This window comes from Scyliorhinus torazame, chromosome 6 (genome assembly GCF_047496885.1).
Source record: "Scyliorhinus torazame isolate Kashiwa2021f chromosome 6, sScyTor2.1, whole genome shotgun sequence".
Lineage (NCBI taxonomy): Eukaryota > Metazoa > Chordata > Chondrichthyes > Carcharhiniformes > Scyliorhinidae > Scyliorhinus > Scyliorhinus torazame.
Window position 1 is genome coordinate 166,716,252 of NC_092712.1, and position 12,488 is coordinate 166,728,739.

Genomic DNA, 12,488 nt, shown 5'->3' on the forward strand with positions numbered 1-12,488 from the left:
GACAGTTGGCACCAATCAGCATAGACTATCAGCCAAGAGCCTGGCAAAGTAAACAGGTCTGGATGACAGCCAAGCCCATCAAGACGAGTCATCACCATTGCCAGCACATCCTGATGGATTCCTTTATTTAAATTAAAGGCCAAGTTCACCTTAAAGGTGTAGGTCCTATTAATTATCCAGGTACAAAAATTATAAAAGGCAAAACAAAAGAAAGAATTCCCAACTTTTGATCTGTTCTTGTAGCGTGAGTATTTATGTGACTGGGTGGCCACTGGTGACCTCAGAATATTAATGGGGATTTGATGATGGTAATACCAGTGAATGTCGAGGAGAGATGGCTAGACTTTTTGTTGTTGTAGAAGGTCGTATCGTACATGTATGGTGGGAATGTTATTTGCCACTAACAGTCTGAGCTTGAATATTGTCCAGTTCTTGGCGCAATAAAATACGGACCGCTTCATGATCTGAGGAGTTGCTAATGGCACTGAGCAATCAACTGTGAACATCCCCATCTCTGACCTTACGGTGGAGGGGAGGGCATGGATGAAAGGGGCAAAGATAGTTTGGCCCAGGACATTGCTTGAGAAACTCCTGAGGCTGAGATGATTTACTTCTAAAAACCAGATCCATTTTGTATTGTGACTCCATACTGTGAAGAGTTTGCCCTTTGATTCCCATTAACTTCAGTTTTGCTAGGCATCTTGACCCCACACTTGGTGAAATGCTACATGAAGTCAAGTACAGTCACTCCTCTTTCATGTGGAGGCAGTGGCATAATGATGATACTGAACTAATAATTCAGAGGCCCAGCTAATGCTCTGGGAGACACCGGTTCTAATCCATCTTCAAGCCCACTGCTGTGGAGTATTCCTTTAACTTTCTGAATGAATTAGCATCAAGGTAAATTCAGTTTGCTCTCAACAGTCAGTGATAATGTCAGAGTCTCTTTTAGTTAACACTTTACTGGCATTTTGATTATTCTGATTAGTACTGTATTCACATCCTAGAGTTCTTCAATGCCCAATGTGCATTAATAGGATGGAGTACAGCCCGGAAGAATTGAATATCCCTGAGCGATGCTAACTGATGCAGAGATGTTTGAGGTCCAAAATATATTCACCCACTGTGGGGAAGTTTGTTGTTCAGAAATAGTTTAATTAGGAAGAAGATCCTGGAGTTAACTTAAATGCCGCAGCCCTTGTGCTGTAATGAAAGTACAGAAATAGGCAGCATAAAAAACGTAATGTGATGGAAATAATCAGTAGGTCTGACAGCACCTCTGGAGAGAGAAACATATTTAATATTTCAGGCTGCATGTTTTTCTGAAACATTGCAAGGAAGATATTGGTTATCACCTGAAAGGATAGAGTTGTCAGTGTTTAAATCCCTTTTGCTTCCTTCAGTTCTCATGGCTCTCCCATGCTCCTGTGTAGTCACCCTGTCAGTGTGTCAGTCTTGAGCTGTTTTGTCCCAATTATTGAATTCCCCTGCTAATTGCCTCTGCCTCTGTTTTGCTCTTTACTTTTAAGAATGTCGAAACTCATCCTTTCAATTTTAAATTCAAATTTATATCATTTTGTTATTTTTATAAATTTAAAGTACCCAATTAATTTTTTTCCCAATTAAGGGAAATCTAATGTGGCCAATTCATCTACCCTGCACATCTTTCAGCTGTGGGGGTGAGACCCACGCAGACATGGGGAAAATTTGCAAACTCCACACGGACTGTGATCCAGCCGGAATCAAAACCCCGTCGTTGGTGCTGTGAAGCAGCAGTGCTAACCATAGCGCCACTGTACTGTCCACATTTATATCAATTTATCTTGTTTTGTTTCGTAACTTTATCCGGTAATTTGAACAGTAAAGTTGAGTGCTATCTGCTGTTGTTTTGTAATTTGTTAACAGTATTTTTTTTTTCTACAGTTCAATTTGACCAGGAAAGCAAATCCAGTTGAACTGAGAACTATATTTCTGAAGGTATGTAACTTTACTGGTAGTTGACGTGGATTTTTGTGGCGTTGGACCATCTCAGGAACCATTTCAGGAACCATTTAGAAATGGCAGGTGGTGTGACAGTTGAGGAGTATTCTATCTAAGATCTTCCTCAGTAGTCGAGGTTGTAAGCTACCAGACAAGGTCTTGTGAATATCTAAAGTAAGACTAGCTATATGGGCGTTCTAATTATAGTATACATACACAATGTGCCTTGCTTTCACTACCTTCAGTGTACAGGATAGACTGTGACTTGGATTGCTATCGTTTCCTTAACGTCGACTAAATATTTCTATTTCTTGAGAGCTAGGCATGGGCAAGTGACCCTTCAGATAGCCTCAAAGGGTGAGAATATGATGAGTCTTGGTTAAATGTCACTCTTTTATTTATTAAAATAGACACTGATCTGTATGGTAAAATATATACGTAATTTATTTAAAGAAAAAAGGGTAATACAAGTGTTTTTGATAAATGACACAGTTTGCCAATTACAGGATATGTGATGAGTTAGCCTGTGAACTCCTTAACTACAGAATTGCTTAAGCTATAAACATTTCATACTTACAACGGCTAGTAGTCTCGGAGTTCGACACTCAATCAAGAGCAGAACTCTACGAGTCGAGATAGCAGTTTAAACACCCAGTAATATTCTAAACAGCTCTCCAAGCGAAACTCCAACTTTCGCAGCTTTTCTTAAGCATTTATATCTTTTTCTTACTTGGGGAGTTTGACTCCCCAGTTATTTTTGAGACAAAAAACAGTCTCTCTTTTGGTCGGCAAGACCTTGGTTTTTAAGGAGGTCCAGCAAGGCACCTATTCTTAAAGATACGAAGCTGATACCTCCGGTAGCTATCCCCAGAAAATCACCTGCCTCCCTTCTTGGCAGGGTCTCTTGCCAAGCAGTAGCCCCCATTGTGGCAAGGCCTGTGGCGGTATCCACCTATATTAAAAGCTGATCAGAACTGATGCTATATTAAATCATGTATTTAACCCTATATTAAAAACTGATGACTGATTAAGTCCATTATCAATGTAGACCATGACTTATCGCAATAATGTTTTTTAAAAATATATATTTTATTCAAGATTTTTGGCCAAACATAACAGTACATAGTGTTTCTTTTACACAACAATAAAGCAATATAAATAACAGTGGCCAGTTTTAAACAAATAAATAAATAATATATAAACAAGAACAAAACTGAATGGCAACTGCCTTTCTCCAAAATAAATACTCTCCAAAAATACAATTACCGATAACAAATACCTATACATATTATACATGTACAATAACATCTCTGAGAGTCCGTCCGATTCCTTCCCCCCCCCCCCCTCCCCCCTGGGTTGCTGCTGTTCTCTACTTCTTTTCCATTCCCTCTATCTTTCTGTGAGGTAATCGACGAGCGGTTGCCACCGCCTGGTGAACCCCTGAGCCGAACCCCTTAACAGGAACTTAATCCGTTCTATCTTTATAAACCCTGCCATGTCGTTTATCCAGGTCTCCACACGCGGGGGTTTGTCTTCCTTCCACATTAACAATATCCTGCGCCGGGCTACTAGGGACGCAAAGGCCAACACGTCAGCCGCTCTCGCCTCCTGCACTCCCGGCTCTTCTGCAACCCCAAATATAGCCAACCCCCAGCTTGGTTCGACCCGGACCCCCACCACCTTCGAAAGCACCTTTGCCACCCCCACCCAGAACCCCTGTAGTGCCGGGCATGACCAGAACATGTGGGTGTGATTCGCTGGGCCTCTCGAGCATCTCGCATACCTATCCTCTACCCCAAAAATTTACTAAGCCGTGCTCCAGTCATATGCGCCCTGTGTAACACCTTAAATTGTATCAGGCTTAGCCTGGCACACGAGGACGATGAGTTTACCCTACGTAGGGCATCAGCCCACAGCCCCTCTTTTAAAAAAAAAAATATATATATTTTTTATTCAAGATTTTTGGCCAAACATAACAGTACGTAGTGTTTCTTTTACACAACAATAAAGCAATATAAATAACAGTGGCCAGTTTTAAACAAGTAAATAAATAATATATAAACAAAACTGAATGGCAACTGCCTTGTCCAAAATAAATACTCTCCAAAAATACAATCCAACAATCCAATATACAATTACCTATAACAACTACCTATACATATTATACATATACAATAACATCTCTGAGAGTCCGTTCGATTCCTCCCCCCTCCCCCCTGGGTTGCTGCTGTTGTCTACTTCTTTTCCATTCCCTCTATCTTTCTGTGAGGTAATCGACGAACGGTAGCCACCGCCTGGTGAACCCCTGAGCCGAACCCCTTAACACAAACCTAATCCGTTCTAACTTTATAAACCCTGCCATGTCGTTTATCCAGGTCTCCACACCCGGGGGTTTAGCTTCCTTCCACATTAACAATATCCTGCGCCGGGCTACTAGGGACGCAAAGGCCAAAATATCAGCCTCTCTCGCCTCCTGCACTCCCGGCTCTTCTGCAACCCTAAATATAGCCAACCCCCAGCTTGGTTCGACCCGGACCCCCACCACCTTCGAAAGTACCTTTGCCACCCCCACCCAGAACCCCTGTAGTGCCGGGCATGACCAGAACATGAGTGTGATTCGCTGGGCCTCTCGAGCATCTCGCACACCTATCCTCTACCCCATAAAATTTACTAAGCCGTGCTCCAGTCATATGCGCCCTGTGTAACACCTTAAATTGTATCAGGCTTAGCCTGGCACACGAGGACGATGAGTTTACCCTACGTAGGGCTTCTGTCCACAGCCCCTCCTCAATCTCCTCCCCCAGTTCTTCCCAATTCCCTTTCAGCTCATCTACCATGATCTCCCCCTCGTCCCTCATTTCCCTGTATATGTCCGACACCTTACCATCCCCCAACCATGTCTCTGAGATCACTCTATCCTCTACCTCCTGCGTCGGGAGCTGCGGGAATTCCCTCACCTGTTGCCTCGCAAAAGCCCTCAATTGCATATACCGAAATGCATTCCCTTGGGGCAACCCATATTTTTCCGTCAGCGCTCCCAGACTCGCAAACGTCCCATCTACAAACAGATCTCTCAGTTGTACTACCCCAGCTCTTTGCCATGCTCCAAATCCCCCATCCGTTCTCCCCAGAACGAACCTTTGATTGTTTCTTATCGGGGACCGCACCGAAGCTCCCGTCCTTCCCCTATGCCGTCTCCACTGCCCCCAAATTTTCAATGTAGCCACCACCACCGGGCTTGTGGTGTATTTCTTTGGTGAGAACGGCAACGGTGCCGTCACCATTGCTTGTAGGCTAGTCCCCCTGCAGGACGCCCTCTCCAATCTCTTCCACGCCGCTCCCTCCCCTTCTCCCATCCACTTACACACCATTGAAACATTGGCGGCCCAGTAGTACTCACTTAGGCTCGGTAGTGCCAGCCCCCCCCTGTCCCTACTACGCTGCAAGAATCCCCTCCTCACTCTCGGGGTCTTCCCAGCCCACACAAAACTCATAATACTCTTCTCGATTCTTTTGAAAAAAGCCTTCGTGATCACTACCGAGAGGCACTGAAACACAAAAAGGAATCTCGGGAGGACCACCATTTTAACCGCCTGCACCCTACCTGCCAATGACAGGGACACCACGTCCCATCTCTGAAAGTCCTCCTCCATCTGTTCCACCAACCGCGTTAAATTAAGCCTGTGTAATGTACCCCAATTCTTGGCTATCTGGATCCCCAAGTACCGGAAGTCCCTTGTTACCTTCCTCAACGGTAAATCCTGTATCTCTCTGCTCTGCTCCCCTGGATGCACCACAAACAACTCACTTTTCCCCATGTTCAGTTTATACCCTGAAAACTCCCCAAGTATCCGCATTATCTCTCGCATCCCCTCCGCCGGGTCCGCCACATATAGCAACAAATCATCCGCATACAGAGATACCCGGTGTTCCCCCCCCCCCCCCCCCCCCCCCCCCCCGAGCACTCCCCTCCACTTCCCGGAACCCCTCAATGCTATGGCCAGGGGTTCAATCGCCAGTGCAAACAATAACGGGGACAGAGGACATACCTGCCTCGTCCCTCTATGGAGTCGAAAATAGTCAGACCCCCGTCCATTTGTGACCACGCTCGCCATCGGGGCCCTATACAGCAACTGAACCCACCTGATATACCCATCCCCAAAACCAAATCTCCTCAGCACCTCCCACAAATAATCCCACTCCACTCTATCAAATGCTTTCTCGGCATCCATCGCCACCACTATCTCCGCTTCCCCCTCTGGTGGGGGCATCATCATTACCCCTAGCAGCCTCCGTATATTTGTATTCAGCTGTCTCCCCTTCACAAACCCAGTTTGGTCCTCATGAACCACCCCCGGGACACAATCCTCTATCCTCATTGCCATTACCGTGGCCAGAATCTTAGCGTCCACATTCAGGAGGGAAATGGGCCTGTAGGACCTGCATTGCAGCGGGTCTTTTTCCTTCTTTAGGAGGAGCGATATCGTTGCCTCTGACATAGTCGGGGGCAGCTGCCCCCTTTCCCTCGCCTCATTAAAGATTCTCATCAGTAGCGGGGCCAGCAAGTCCACATATTTCCTATAGAATTCAACTGGGAATCCGTCTGGTCCCGGGGCCTTCCCCGCCTGCATGCTCCCAATCCCTTTCACCACTTCCTCCGTCTCAATCTGTGCTCCCAGTCCCACCCTCTCCTGCTCCTCCACCTAAGGAAATTCCAGCTGATCCAGAAAGCACATCATTCTATCCTTCCCATCCGGGGGCTGAGCTTCATATAATCTTTCGTAAAATGCCTTGAACACTTCATTCATTCTCTCCGCTTCCCACTCCATCTCTCCCTCCTCATCTCTCACCCCCCCCCCCCCCCCCCCGATTTCCCTCGCTGCTCCCCTTTTCCTCAGTTGGTGGGCCAGCAACCTGCTCGCCTTCTCCCCGTATTCGTACTGTACACCCTGTGCCTTCCTCCATTGTGCCTCTGCATTACCCGTAGTCAACAAGTCAAATTCTACATGTAGCCTTTGCCTTTCCCTGTACAGTCCCTCCTCCGGTGCCTCCGCATATTGTCTGTCCACCCTCAGAAGTTCTTTCAACAACCGCTCCCTTTCCCTACCCTCCTGCTTTCCTTTATGTGCCCTAATAGATATCAGCTCCCCTCTAACCACTGCCTTCAGCGCCTCCCAGACCTCTCCCACCTGTACCTCCCCATTATCATTGAGTTCCAAGTACCTTTCAATACACCCCCTCACCCTTAAACACACACCCTCATCTCCCAATAATCCCATGTCCATTCTCCAGAGTGGACGCTGTTGTTTTTCTTCCCCTATCTCCAGGTCCACTCAATGTGGAGCATGATTCGAAATGGCTATAGCCGTGTACTCCGTCCCCGTCACCTTTGGGATCAGTGCCCTTCCCAAAACAAAAAAATCTATTCGTGAATAAACTTTGTGGACATAGGAGAAAAACGAAAACTCCTTACTCCTAGGTCTACTAAATCTCCAGGGCTCTACTCCTCCCATCTGCTCCATAAAGTCCTTAAGCACCCTAGCTGCAGCCGGCCTCCTTCCGGTCCTGGACCTCGACCTGTCCAGCCCTGGGTCCAGCACTGTATTAAAATCTCCACCCATTACCAACTTCCCCACTTCTAGATCCGGGATTCGTCCTAACATACGCCTCATAAAGTTGGCATCATCCCAGTTCGGGGCATACACGTTCACTAATACCACCGCCTCCCCTTGCAATTTGCCACTCACCATCACATATCTGCCCCCACTATCCGCTACTATAGTCTTTGCCTCAAACATTACCCGCTTCCCCACTAGTATGGCCACCCCCCTGTTTTTTGCGTCTAGCCCCGAATGAAACACCTGCCCCACCCATCCTTTGCGTAGTCTGACCTGGTCTATCAGCTTCAGATGCGTCTCCTGAAGCATAACCACATCTGCCTTCAGTTTCTTTAGGTGTGCGAGTACCCGTGCCCTCTTAATCGGCCCGTTCAGCCATCTCACATTCCACGTGATCAACCGGGTTGGGGGGCTCTTCTCCCCCCCCCCCCTTGACGACTAGCCATCTCCTTTTTCAATCCAGCTCCTCACCCGGTTCCCACGTAGCCGTATCTCCCCCAAGCGGCGCCCCAACCACCCCCCCCCCATACCAGCTCCCCCTTCTCCCCAGCAGCAGCAACCCAGTTAACCCCCCCCCCGCTAGATCCCAAACTAGCGTAATTGCACCCCCCATGTTGCTCCCAGAAGTCAGCAAACTCTGGCCGATCTCGGCTTCCCCCCCCTCCCCCGACCTCGGCTCACACTGTGCGAGGCCCCCTCCTTCCTGCTTCCCTGTTCCCGCCGTGATTACCATAGCGCGGGAACAAAGCCCGCGCTTCCCTTTTGGCCCCGCCCCCAATGGCCGGCGCCCTCAGCTCCTCATCCTCCCTCCCCCCCCCCCCCCCCCCCTCTCCCACGACATGGGGAAGAGCGAAAAGTTACAGGGTCGCAGGATTAACAACTTGGGAAGTCATCTCTTCCCTCTTTTCCCCCCCCCCCCCTTCATCCCCCGTATTCACCCCCCCACTTTGTCCCAAACGTTCTTTTTATGGCCCGCTCACTTCAGTTTCTCCTCGACAATAAATATCCACGCCTCATCTGCCGTTTCGAAGTAGTGGTGTTTCCCTTGATGTGTGACCCACAGTCTTGCCGGTTGCAGCATTCCAAATTTAATCTTCCGTTTGTGCAGCACCGCCTTGGCCCGAATAAAGCTTGCCCTCCTTCTCGCCACCTCCGCACTCCAATCTTGATATACGCGGATCACTGCGTTCTCCCACCTACTGCTCCGAGTTTTCTTTGCCCATCTGAGGACCATCTCTCTGTCCTTCTATCGGAGAAATCTCACCACTATGGCTCGAGGAATTTCTCCAGCCCTCGGTCTTCGCGCCATAACTCGATAGGCTCCCTCCACCTCCAGCGGACCCGTCGGGCCCTCCGATCCCATTAACGAGTGCAGCATCGTGCTCACATATGCCCCGACGTCCGCCCCTTCTACACCTTCGGGAAGACCAAGAATCCTTAAATTCTTCCTCCTCGCATTATTCTCCAGCACCTCCAGCCTTTCCACACACCTTTTGTGTTGTGCCTCGTGCATCTCCGTTTTCACCACCAGGCCTTGTATGTCTTCCTCATTCACAGCAGCCTTTGCCTTCACGACCCGAAGCTCCTGTTCCTGGGTCTTTTGCTCCTCCTTTAGCCCCTCAATCGCTTGTAATATCGGGGCCAACAGCTCCTTCTTCATCTCCTTTTTGAGTTCTTCCACGCAACGCCGCAGGAACTCTTGTTGGTCAGGGCCCCATATTAAACTGCCTCCTTCCGACGCCATCTTGCTTTGTGCCTGCCTTCCTGGCTGCTGCTCTAGAGGATCCACCGCAATCCGGCCACTTTCCTCTCTTTTTTCCATCCGTGTCCAGGGGGGATTCCCTTCTGGATTCCAGCAGTGTTTTTTGCCGTTAGAATTGCCGTTGGGGCTCCTATCAAGAGCCCAAAAGTCCGTTCCACTGGGAGCTGCCGAAACGTGCGACCTAGCTGGTCATCGCCGCACCCGAAAGTCGCAATAATGTTTTTAAATATATATTATCTTTATAAGAGTCCAGATGCAGTGAACTCATTAAGTCTTGCGGCCTTGTCTGGAAATAAGCTCTGCCAACTCAGGGAGGATATCATTTGTAGAGTGGCCTTGCTACTATGGGGGCTACTGCTTGGCAAGAGACCCTGCCAAGAAGGGAGGCTGGTGTTTTTCTGGAGATAGCTACCGGAGGTATCAACCTCGTATCTTTAGAAACAGGTGCCCTGTTAGGCCTCCCTGAAACTAAGGCCTTGCGAACCAAGAGGGAGACTGTTCTTTGTCTCGAAATAACTGTGGGGAGTTAACTTGTTTTTCAGAAGCAGGGGCTATATTAAACCTCCCCTCGAACTCCCTAGCTCTCCCTGAGTGTAAAAACAATATAAATATTCAAGCAAAAGCTGTGAAAGTTAGAGTTTTTGCTTGGAGAGCTGTTTAGGATATTACTGGGGTTTAAACTGCAATCTCAACTCGTAGAATTCTGCTCATGATTGAGCATCGAATTCCGAGACAACTAGTCGTTGTGAGTATGAAATGTTTGTAGCTTAATCAATTATGTAGTTAAGAAGGTCACAGGCTAACTCATCACGTATCCTGTAACTGTCAAACTGTATCATTTATCAAAACACTTGTATTACCCTTTTCTCTTTAAATAAATTACGTATATATTTTACCATACAGATCCCTGTCTATTTTAATAAATAAGGGTGACGTTTAACTAAGACTCATAATATTCCCACCCTTTGAGGCTACCTGGAGGGTCACTTGCCCATGCCTAGCTCTCAAGAATTAGAAATATTTAGTCGACGTTAAGGATAAGATAGTCATCTAAGTCACAGTCTCTCCTGTACACTGAAGGTAGTGAAAGCAAGGCACATTGTGTATAATATAATTAGATCTCCCATATAGCGAGTCTTACTTTAGATATTCACAAGACCTTGTCTGGTAGCTTACAACCTCAACTAATCAGGCAGATCTTAGATAAATACTCCTCAACAGTCACAGGCCACTCTACAAGTGATACCCTTAGTTGGCAGAGCTTATTTCCAGACAAGGCCACAAGACTTAATGAGTTCACTGCACCTGGACTCTTGCAACGATAATGTCTGTAATACATATTAAAAACATTATTGCGATAAGTAATGGTTTACATTGATAATGGACTTCATCAGTTTTTAATATAGTGTTAAATATATGATTTAATATAGCATCAGCTCTGATCAGTTTTTAATCTACAGTGAATATATGATTTACTATAAAATCAGTTCTGATCAGCCTTTAATATAGGTGGATACCGCCACATCCTCCTCTTGAACGAAATAAGTCTGGTGGCTCATATTTTCTTCGGATAGTTTTCTTGATGAATGTCCTTGAGTTTCGCTTTTTATGGTCATGGTTCATATTGAATGAATGTCCATCTTTGTTGCATTCCTCTTTTCCTTCTAACTGTTTGGAAAAGGGTTGATTCTGCCACCAGTCCTTCATGGGTGTTTTTCCCATGAAATATGCTTCTGATTTCCGAATAAGCGTCTTTTGAATGTCCATAATAAGAGGAGATAACAACAGAATCCCAAGAGGAGTTTTGCTTTGTAATTTTCCTCATGTTAAGTGTGATTCTGGGATTAGTGTTACGGGCAGTTTTCTTTTAGCAAGATATGGACTGTGGGTATTTTGTTCAGGAAATCGATTTCTGTTTCGAAGGTACAGTAATCTAAGGTTAATGCATTCAATAATAATGTTACAGTTTCCTGTTATAAGGCAAGCTATTCCTAAGGTTTTCTAATGCTAATTAGAATTAAAATCGTAGATTATACAAGAGTAATGAGCATGATCTTTCTCCATAGGCTGAGTATCCTTCAAGTATATGGAGACATAGCCGGGTTGGCCAATCTGGAAAGACAAGGCAGGTCTAGTCAGTTAGAGTTAGTGCCTAGGTGGGGTAAGTCCCATCTATCCTATCTCTGGTGGACATCACTACTTGCTTATCTTAGTGTGGCTTTCTGCAGCTCTCTAAATCCATTCGGCCAGTTCCTTTCAGCAGGTTTTCTTTGTTTTTTACCCAATCTGCAAAATTCTGGGTTGATGCCCTGGGGTCGTTCAGGTAGATTTTGTAGGTACTCACATGGAGTGGAGAATGACCATACATGGTTAATTTGGCTATTTCCATTTGGTGTATTTTTTGGGCATCCAATTGCCATGGACCAAATCCAATTCCGTGACTTACTTCGTCACAGACCATTTTCAGCGTAAGGTTGGAAAATTTAGCTTCCGTGTGCTCATAGGCCAGGGGGTATGGGGTTTGGTTGTGTCCCCATCCATGGCAGAGGGAGAATTCCTTGAATTCTTTCTTAAATTGATCAATCAATCTGTTCTCATCTCGGGCGTTCTTGGCATACAGAACATTTTCCCAATCTGAAAGGACTGAAAATATTTCTTGGACGTTTTGGGTATCGGCTTGTCTTGTTACTTTATGGACGTCTTCCTGTCCTCTAAGGGACACTATCCTTTCCAGGCAGACCATCCAGCTACCATCATCTGGGTAGGTCATACAGAAACTGTCTGTCTGTAGGAGCTCTGCTAGTGTCATGGTATTTGGGTAGTTTTGCCTGGTTTGGAGGCAGTTGGCATATCCTCCTGCTCAGAGTGTACATATTGGATTGAATGGAGTTTGTTTCTTTTTCCATGGTCAGTATTTTGAGGGCTGGTTCAGGGGTACATCCTATTTGAGGTGCTATTTTACAAGAAGTTAATTTCAGGATTATTTTTTCTGCCAGCCTAGAATCGGCTTCATAGTTATCAGGTACTTGGGGATCTGAAATTATTGGGTCGGAGGACCTTGGGTCATAGTTAAAACAAATTTCTATTTCCATATTAAATTCCCATGCTTGGATCAAACAGTGCAGACA

The 12,488-nt window shown here is 46.3% G+C and overlaps 1 protein-coding gene across 1 annotated transcript in view; it reads left to right on the forward strand.

Moving 5' to 3' along the window:
* Nucleotides 1-1,928: 1,928 nt before the first annotated feature.
* Nucleotides 1,929-12,488, forward strand: part of slc25a13 (solute carrier family 25 member 13) — a 470,724-nt gene continuing 460,164 nt past the window's right edge. Inside the window, exon 1 of the mRNA XM_072510240.1 lies at nt 1,929-1,977. The gene's annotated coding sequence lies outside the window, so the exon portion shown is untranslated. The remainder of the gene's footprint in view (nt 1,978-12,488) is intronic.